The sequence below is a fragment of the Canis lupus genome, chromosome 8 (assembly GCF_003254725.2).
Source record: "Canis lupus dingo isolate Sandy chromosome 8, ASM325472v2, whole genome shotgun sequence".
Classification (NCBI taxonomy): domain Eukaryota; kingdom Metazoa; phylum Chordata; class Mammalia; order Carnivora; family Canidae; genus Canis; species Canis lupus.
In genome coordinates this window covers 105,682-115,451 of record NC_064250.1, presented here as the reverse complement: position 1 = coordinate 115,451, position 9,770 = coordinate 105,682, and the positions used below count along the sequence as shown (strand labels likewise).

General features: G+C 46.6%; 1 long non-coding RNA gene across 1 annotated transcript; it reads right to left on the bottom strand.

The window, feature by feature from the left end:
* Positions 1-228: 228 nt before the first annotated feature.
* On the bottom strand, positions 229-5,933 carry LOC112672725 (uncharacterized). The gene is made up of 3 exons (XR_003144448.2): positions 4,359-5,933; positions 3,443-3,642; positions 229-2,508 (listed from the first exon to the last, which is right to left on the bottom strand). It is a non-coding gene; the product is annotated as an uncharacterized LOC112672725 (long non-coding RNA).
* Between the last annotated feature and the right edge of the window lie 3,837 nt (positions 5,934-9,770).

The window sequence follows — 9,770 nt, the reverse complement described above, 5'->3', positions numbered from 1 at the left end:
CCGCCCTCCTGGGATCCTGCTCTAACTCCCTGAGAGCACCTTCCTGTCTGGGAAAATTAGTGAAACTCCTGCTTCTCCAGGCCAGGCTCTACTATCCTAGGGACACTTGCTGTGGCCTTAGCCCAGCTCCTCACGGGTCCCCTCCCCTTGGATGCCTTTTCTGAGGTCGTTAAGCACATTCACGTTCAGAGCTACAATTTAAAGATATGTATTTAGTGTCATCATGATTCCTATTCCATCCCTGATTTGGGGGATTGTTCCCCTGGACTTCCTCTATTACAGAATCCCCATTAGTATTTCTTGCAGAGCTGGCTTCGTGGTCACATATTCTTTCAGTTTCTGCCTATCTTGGCAGCTCTTTATCTCTCCTTCTGTTCTGAATGAGAGCCTTGCTGGATACAGTATTCTTGGCTGCATGTTCTTCTCATTTAGGACCCTAAATATATATCCTGCCAGCCCTTTCTGGCCTGCCAGGTCTCTGTGGAGAGGTCTGCTGTTATGCTAATACTTTTCCCCATAAAATTTAGAGATTTCTGGTCTCTTGCTGCTTTAGGGATCTTCTCTTTGTCTTTCGAATTTGCAAGTTTCCCTATTAAATGTCGAGATGTTGAGTGGCTTCTATTGATTTTTGGGGTGTCTCTCTATTTCCGGGTCTGAATGCCTGTTCCCTCCCCAAATTAGGTATGTTTTCAGCTATGCTTTGTTCAAATATGTATTCTGGATCTCTGTTCCTTTTGGCATCCTCTAGAACCCCCTTTAAACATAGATTTTTCCTTCTGAGGTTATCATTTATTTCCCTTAACCTTAACCTTAACCTCATGGTCTTTTGATTTTCTCTATTTCCTCTGCTTGCTTTCTTGCCATCAACCTGTCTTCTATGTCACTCACTCATTCTTCTACCTCATTAACCTCATCATTAGGACCTCCAGTTTGGATTGCATCTCATTCAATTGATTTTTAATTTCAGCATGATTAGATCTATATTCTGCAGTCATGAACTCTCTTGAGTCCTTTATGATTTTTTCTAGAGCTTCATAATAGTGCTTCTGAATTGGCTTTCTGACATTGAATTGTAATCCAAATTTTGTAAGTCTGTGGGAGTGAGAATGGTTTCTGGTTATTTCTTTTTAAGGTGAGATTTTCCTTTTAGGCATTATGCGCTGTGCAGAGTGGCCAAAAACTATTAGTATTGGGAAAAGGAGAAAAAGAGAGGAGATAGAAGGAAACAAAAAGAAAAAAAGAAAAAAAGAGAAGAAAAGAAAACTAGAGAACAAAACGAGAGGGGGAGGAAACAGAAATCAAAAAACAAACAAAACAAAACAAAAAAAAGGGGTGGAGTATCCTCTGATTTTTGTATACTGTAAATCCCTTGACTTCCCCTGGAACTTTCAAGTGCTGGTTGGTCAATAATTTGTTTCTCCCCCTGTCCCTCTAGTTGGTCTTCTGTGGGAGGGGCCTTCTGTGCTCATTTTCAGGTGTTAGCACTTGGGGGAGCTGCTCAGCCCCCAGTCTGTTGCAGGGCTCAGTGAAAGATGTTTAAGCTGTTTATATGGTGAGGCCACTGTGAGGCTCAGTGGGGGTTGTTTACCCTGTGAGGACCCAGGAGGGACAACAACAGTGGCAGCGGCCAGCTCTGGAGCCCTGGATTCAGCTCCTGCGGTAACAACGGAGCTCTCAGTCTCCAAGGGCCTGGATGCTCTGGGGGCAGGGCCACTGATCTGCTCAGCTTGGAGCAGGAGTGTCCTTGCTGTCCTGTGCCCTCCTGGCTTCTGCCTGTCCCCGGGGGAGTGCAGTATCCTGGGCTGGGTCCCCGGCGCCCTGTGCTTCCAGGGCCTGCGCTGTCGGATTCGCGCTCCCCGTGCAGCCCCTTCTGCACGGAGCCTCTGCTGGAGCCGCTCCTGAGCTGCTCCAGGGGCCGTGCAGTCCCCTCCCCGCGAAGCCTTTGTCGGAGCCGCTTCTGAGTGTGGGGCGCTCTCCCTGGGGCACAGGTGCTCTGTTAGTGTCCCTGGGAGTCTGAGGTCATCCCCGCCCTCCTGGGATCCTGCTCTAACTACCTCAGAGCGCTTTCCTGTCCAGGAAGAATGGTGAAACTCCTGCTTCTCCAGGCCAGGCTCCCCTGTCCTAGGGACAGTCGCCCCAGCCTTAGCCGGTTCCTCGGGGAGCCCCTCCCCCTTGGATGCCTTTTGTTTATTTCTTTGTTCTCCATCTTCCTACCTCGATAGAAGCGTGAACTCTCCTCCAGTTTGGATTCCATCACATTCAATTGATTTTTAATTTTGGCCTGATTAGATCTATATTCTGCAGTCATGAAATCTCTTGAATCCTTCATGCTTTTTCCAGAGTCACCGGGAGCTTTATACTTGTGCTTCTGCATTGGCATTCTGACATTGAATTCTAACCCAATTTCTGTAATTCTGTGGGAGACAGGACTGTTTTTGATTGTTTCTTTGGGGTGAGTTCTCCCTTCAAGTCACGATGCTCAGTGCAGAGTGGCTAAAACAAGTTGTACTGGAAAAAGGAAGGAAAAAAAGAAAAAAAATCCAAATTAAAAAAAAATAACAAGTATGGGTATCCTCTGATTCTATATATACTGTAAGTCCCTTGACTTCCCCTGGAGCTTTCCAGCGCTGCTTGGTCAAGAACTTGCTCTTCTTGTTTCCTTCCAGGTGATCTTCTGGGGGAGGGGCTCTTTTTATATTGTCAGGTGTGTGCCCCGGGGAGCTACCCCGCTCCCTGTCAGGGGCACGGCTCAGTGGGAGTTGTTTATCCTGTGAGACCCATGCTTCCTGGCGGTCCCGCTCCCTCCCATGTACAATGTGACTTAGGGGGGAGCAACAACACTGGCAACGGGCAGCTCTTAACCACTGGCGTCAGCTCACGCAGTAACTCCTGCAGATCCCAGTCCACCAGAGACTAAATCCTCCGGATGTGGGGAGCACTGACCTGCACAGTTTGGGGGTGCCTGGCAATAGCAGTGTCCTCGCTGTCCTGTGTCCTCCCGGCACCCACATGTCCCAAGGGGATTGCCGGATCCTGGGCTGTGCCCCCGGCGCCCAGGACTCTGGGGCCTGCGCCACTGGAATTGCTCTCCCAGGGCCAAGCATCCCCCTCCTCGCCATGCAGCTGCTGGAGCTGCCACCTGAGCTACTCCTGGAGCCCACAGGGCATGCGATCCAGCCCTTTTCAGAGCTCGGCCAATGGTGTGTGGCGCGCTGTCCCCACTTCCTCTGTTAGTGACCCTGGAGACCTGAGGTCTCCACTGCCTCTCGTGGGATCCTGCCTGAGTTCCCTGTGAGCGCCTTTCTATCCCGAAGGTTGGTAAAGTTCCTGATTCTCCTGCTCTTTGCTTTCCTGTCCTGGAGTCTCTCCTGCCTGGCGTTAGCCCAGATGCCTGTATGGGTTCTCCCCCACTGGAGTTTATTTATTTTTTCCGTCATCCTACCTTGATAGAAGTGCAAACTCTTCTCACTGTAGCCTTCCAGCTGTTCTCCCTTTAAATCTCAGGGCGAATTCGTAGGTTTTCAGGATGGTTTGAAAGTTATCTAGTTAGGTCGGTGGGGACAGGTGATTTCGGGTTCCTACTGTTCCACCATCTTGCTGACAGCCTTGTGTCTCATTATTTTGGTTTCCCATTTTCCCATTCTATTTATACAAAGGAGAAAAAATGAGTGGGAAATATCAGAAAGGGAGACAGAACATGAGAGACTCCTAACTCTGGGAATCGAACGAGAGGTGGTAAAAAGTGAGGTGGGCGGTGGGGGGGTGACAGGGAGACGGGCACATAGGGGTGCGCAGGATGGGAAGAGCACTGGATGTTATTTTATATGTTGGCACATTGAACACCAATAAAAAATACATTTAAAAAGAATTTTTAAAAAAGAAGATGCACTTGCAGTGCCAGCTGGCTGCCAATTTCTTGCAGGCTTCGACAAGGTTCTCCAGAGGGCTATAAATCTGCTTTTAATATATGATGCTGTTTCTCCCATAGCGCACATTCACAGGTGCAGAAGTCAGGGCCTGTAACTGGAAGTGCTACTACTCACTATAACCCTTCATGATCTACTTGCAAAATGTTTACTTTCTGTTCCCACGACTTTATATTCTGCTGGCCTAGAGGTCTCAGTTACAAAGAGAGACACAAAAACAATCCCACTGATCTGGAAATTGAAACTGCTGCCTGGCCACTTTGAGCTCTTCATGCCTCTGAATCAATAGGCAAGGAAGGAAGTTACTATGCTGGCGGGGTGATTAACCCCAAATACCTGGGAGAAATTGGACGAACTCCAACAAGGAGGTTAAGAAGAGCATGTGTGAAAATCAGAGGATCACTTAACACATCTTTTAATATTTAATATTACCTTCATGTTTTCATTTTCATTTCCTTCCATGTATTTTTTTTATACTTTAATTTCCCTGTTCACACATTCATTATGAGCAGGAGGATATTTTTAACCCCCATGTAATTCTGGCCCTTTATCTGATATGTCATTTGCAAATGTCTTCTCCCATTCTATAGGTTGTCTTTTAGTTTTGTTGACTGTATCTTTTGCTGTGCAAAAGCTTCCTATCTTGATGAAGTCCAAATAGACCATTTTTGTTTCTCCGTCTCTTGCCTTCATGGATGTATCTTGCAAGACGCTACTGTGGTCAAGTTCAAAAAGGGTGTTGCCTGTGTTGTCCTCTAGGATATTGATGGAGTCTCGTCTCACAATGAGATCTTTCATCCATTTTGAGTTTCTCTTTGTGTATGGTGCAAGAGAGTGGTCTAGTTTCATTCTTCTGCATGTGGATGTCCAATTTCCCCAGCACCATTTATTGAAGAGACTGTATTTTCCAGTGGAGAGTTTTTCCTCCTTTATCAAATATTATTAGTTGACCGTAAATTTGAGGGTCCACTTCTGGATTCTCTATTCTGTTCCATTGATCTATGTGTCTGTTTTTGGGCCGGTACCACACTGTCTTGATGACCACAGCTTTGTAGTACAACCTGAAATCTGGCATTGTGATGCCCCCAGCTATGGATTTCTTTTTAATATTCCCCTGGCTATTCAGGGTCTTTGCTGATTCCATGCAAATCTTAAAATAATTGGTTCCAACTCTCTGAAGAAAGTCCATGGTATTTTGATAGGGATCCAGTGTCTGGGTGACTCACATGCCCAGGGGCACCAGGGTTAAGAGGGTTCCCAGTCTGAGGGATCCTGGTAGGTGCTGTTCTGGGGACTGAATTTCTCCATGTCCTGCTGTGTTCGAGGGTTTGTGGTGTATGGACGCCCAATCAGCCAGGGATCTGGAGCATCCATTTGTCCACTACTGAGCTGGGGCAGGCAGCTCGTGGTCTGAGGGCCCGTGTTCCAATGACCCCCACCGTGTCCAGTGACGTGGTGACTCCTTGCCCCAGGACTTACTTGTTTCATACCCTTCTCTGCCGGGTGCCTGGAGGCACTGCAAACACTGTACACATGGGGGTGGAGTGGAGGTTTAGGGCATTCATGTGCCCTGTACTGAGCTGGGTTGGGGAGCTCTAGATAAGCAGTGAGTGCCCTGGGTTCCCTCAGAACGGGGACTCACAACTTTCCTGTGTTGAGCTCCGAGTTGACCCCAGGGGTGTCAGGGAGGCATTTCCCCTCTGCCTGAGTATCCATGGTACCGATTCCCAGTGTCCCGCTCCCACAGTCCACATGGGAATATTTCCGTGAGCAGCCAGGCCAACCTCTCCGTGGGAAATGGGAGCAGGAGTCGCCTGCTGTGGGTTCGTGGACTCTCAGGACCACAGAGGGGGATGAATGGATGTGCAAACATGCAGATGGAGCCCAAAGTCTTGGCGAGAGGACTGGGGCAGGAGGGTGGTCCAGGGGTTTGCCATGGGCATGGGCAGAAAACAGGGCAGACAACCTGAGGGAGGGAGATCTGTGGCTGAAGTGCCATCATGGGCATCTGCACGGTTGTCATGCTTTTATATCAACCCAGGTGCATCAGAGTGCCCCTCTGTGATGTCACCGCCATGCCGTGGCCAATCATGCACGCTCTCGGAGGGGCCTGGTTCAGGTGGCCAATCACCATGCAGCTCAGGTGGCCAATGTCAGATGGCTTTCTCCTTGACCCTCCTGATACCGTTGCCTGGAGACAATTTTAAACGGAAAACAGAGTAGGAGGGGGGAAGATGGCGGAAGTGTAGGGTCCCCAAGTCACCTGTCCCCACCAAATCACCTAAGTTTCAAATCCTCCTGAAAACCTACGAATTTGGCCTGAGATTTAAAGAGAGAGGGATCCCTGGGTGGCGCAGCGGTTTGGCGCCTGCCTTTGGCCCAGGGCGCGATCCTGGAGACCCGGGATCGAATCCCACATCGGGCTCCCAGTGCATGGAGCCTGCTTCTCCCTCTGCCTGTGTCTCTGCCTCTCTCTCTCTCTCTCTCTCTGTAACTATCATAAATAAATAAAAATTAAAAAAAAAAAGAGAGACCAGCTGGAACGCTACAGTGAAAAGAGTTCACGCTTCTATCACGTTAGGAAGACAGAGCAGAGGAAGAAAGAAAGAAACAAAAGGCATCCAAGTGGGAGGGGCCCCGCGAGGACCCGGGCTAAGGCCATGGCGAGTGTCCCCAGGACAGGAAAGCCCCATTCTGGAGAAGCAGGGGTTTCACCAATCTTCCCAGGAGTTGGAGCAGGATCCCAGGAGGGGCGGGGATGCCCTCAGCCTCCCTGGGACACTAACAGAACACCACGGCTGAGCTCCCTAAAAGACTGCAGCGTGCATCTGGGGGGGTGGGTGTCTGGGACTAGCTTGGAGGCGGCTCAGGCAGCGGCTCCGCTGGGAGGGAGCTGCGCGGCCTGGGCGCAGCTCGGAAACGGCTCAGAAAGAGGCTCTGTATAGGTGGCTGCACTGCCCTGTGAAATGCTGAGAAGGTCTCCTGCAGAGGCTCCACATGGAGGGGCTGTGCGCCCTGGAGCGTCCTACAGCTCAGGCCTGGGAGCACAGTGCGCCGGGGACTCAGCCCAAGGTGCGGCACTCCCCCCGGGACAGGCAGAAGCCAGGAAGGCTCAGGACAGCAAGGACACTCTTGCTGCCCGGTGGCCCCGAGCTGGGCAGATCAGCGGCCCCTGCCCCCAGAGCATCCAGGCTTCTGCAGACTGCAAACTTCATAGCTACTGCGGGAGCTTAGTCCAGGGCTCCAGATCTGGCCGCCTCTACTGTTGTTGTTCCTCCTGGGGCCTCACAGGATAAACAACCCCCACTGAACCTCACAGTGGACTCAACGGATAGAGGTTAAACATCTTTCACTGAGCCCTGCACCAGGGAGGGGGCTGAGCAGCTCCCCCAAGTGCTAAAACCTGAAAATCAGCACAGCAGGCCTCTCCCAGAGAAGACCAGTTAGATGGACAGTGAAAAAGAAATTATTGACCAAGAAGGACTAGAAAGTTCCAGGAGAAGCTGAGGAATTTACAGTATACACAATCAGAGGAGACTCCCCATATTTTTTTTTTTAATTTGGTTTTCTTCCCCCCCTTTTCTTTCTATTATTCTATTCTTTTTTTCCTTCTTTTCTTCTTTTTATTCTTTTTCTTCTTTCTTTTTCTTCTTTCTCTTCTCTCTTTTTCTGATTTTCCCAATACAAATTGTTTTTGGCCATTTTGCACTGAGTAAAATGACTAGAAGGAAAAACTCACCTCAAAAAAGAATCAGAAACAGCTCTTTCTCCTACAGAGTTACAAAATTTGAATTACAATTCAATGTCAGAAAGCCAATTCTGATGCACAATTATAAAGCTACTGGTGGCTCTCAAAAAAGCATGAAGGACTCAAGAGACTTCATGACTGCAGAATTTAGATCTAATCAGGCCGAAATTAAAAACAATTAAATGAGATGCAATCCAAACTAGAGGTCCTAAGGATGAGGGTTAACGACGTACAATAACAATGAGTGACATAGAGCACAAGTTGATGGGAAGGAGGGTAACTGGGGAATAAAGAGAAAACGACTAAAAGGTCATGAGGATAGGGTAAGGGAAAAAATAACAGCTCAGAAAGAAAAATGTACATTTATCTGGTGTTACCGAGGGTACCAAAAGGGACAGATGTCCCGAATATGTATTTGAACAAACCATAGCTGAAAACTTCCCTAAATTGGGGAGGGAAACAGGCATTCATATCCTGGAAATAGATAGATCCCACCCGAATATCAATAGAAACCACTCTACACCTGGACATTTAATAGTGAAACTTGTAAATTCGATAGATAAAGAGAATTTCCTTAAAGCAGCAAGAGACAAGTAATCTCTAAATTTTATGGGGAGAAGTATTAGCATAACAGTAGACCCCTCCAAGGGTCCTGGCAGGCCAGAAAGGGCTTGCAGGATATATTCAGGGTCCTAAATGAGAAGAACATGCAGCCAAGAATACTGTATCCAGCAAGGCTCTCATTCAGAATAGAAGGAGAGATAAAGAGCTTCCAAGATAGGCAGAAACCGAAAGAATATGTGACCCTGAAGCCAGCAGTGCAAGAAATACTAAGGGGGATTCTGTAATAGAGGAAGTTCAAGGGAACAATCCACAAAAACAGGGACTGAATAGGTATGCTGACACTAAATACATATCTTTCAATAGTAACTCTGCGTATTAAAGTATCTTGCTCTTAGACTACATTAATATTTGAATGATAAAAATACACAAATCAGTTTTATTCCAAGTTAATATTCCTTAAGTTAAACCATATCCATACTCAACAAATTTATAACAACATATTTTTAAAACATGCTACTATAATGTGCTAATGTAACCATTTCTTATGGGCCACTGAATGATAAATACATTCAAAAAAGAAAGCAAGGGCACTTTAAAAGATGAAAGACTTGCAAATTTCTGTTTGAAAACGTTAAGCATATTACTTTAAGATATGTAACATATCTTAAACATGTAAAAGAACATGTAAAAGAGTTCAACTGTATAAATCACTTAATATACTATGCAAGGTAATCAAAAGAAGCCCCAGACTAATACAAGAAAGTTATTAATATATATTTATAAGTATTATGTTTACATTTGTCATTTATTAGGTAATGTAGTAAGTTATGTTTCTATGATGCTGTATTTGTTTTTTTTTTTTTTTTTTTTTTTTTTTTTTTTTTTTTTTGCTGTATTTGTTTTAAAGTGGATAGCTTTCAACTCTCAGATAACAAGAAAAACAAGTAGAAAAACATACTGTTTTTATACAATCATAAATCTAGTCAGAGATATTCTACTGGTAAATCTTTCTTTCTTATTTGTATTTCTATAGCCTATGGCTAAATGGATTTTTCACTTTTGGTTTAGACAATGTGGAAATAGGTCAGGTAACAGGACTTTCCCTTGTTAGATCTCCCATGTACGTCTGTACATAGGCTCAGAGTCAGATCATACACACACTTTCTGGAATAAAAAAATATGGATCCACTGAAGGATTCATAACTATTAGACCTGGGCTTCACTCAGAACATCTGTGCCCTCCTGGGAGAGTGTCCTTAACATAGTTCTGGTCCTAGTGCTTTCTTGCAAGCTGCAATTAGGAGGGCTGTCTTACTTCTACTAAAAATGCACACTCCAAACGTAGCCTGTGGCAGCCTGAGGGATGGTAACAGAGGATGCAAAGCAGAGAGTGTACCTTGCTTGGAAGTGTGGCTTCTGCTTATTTGCTGACCCCAAGTCCTGGAACTTGCCAGCACCAGTCTTTAAATTCTGTTATTTTGGGGCACCTGGGTGGCTCAGTGTTTGAGCATATATCTGCCTTTGGCTCAGGT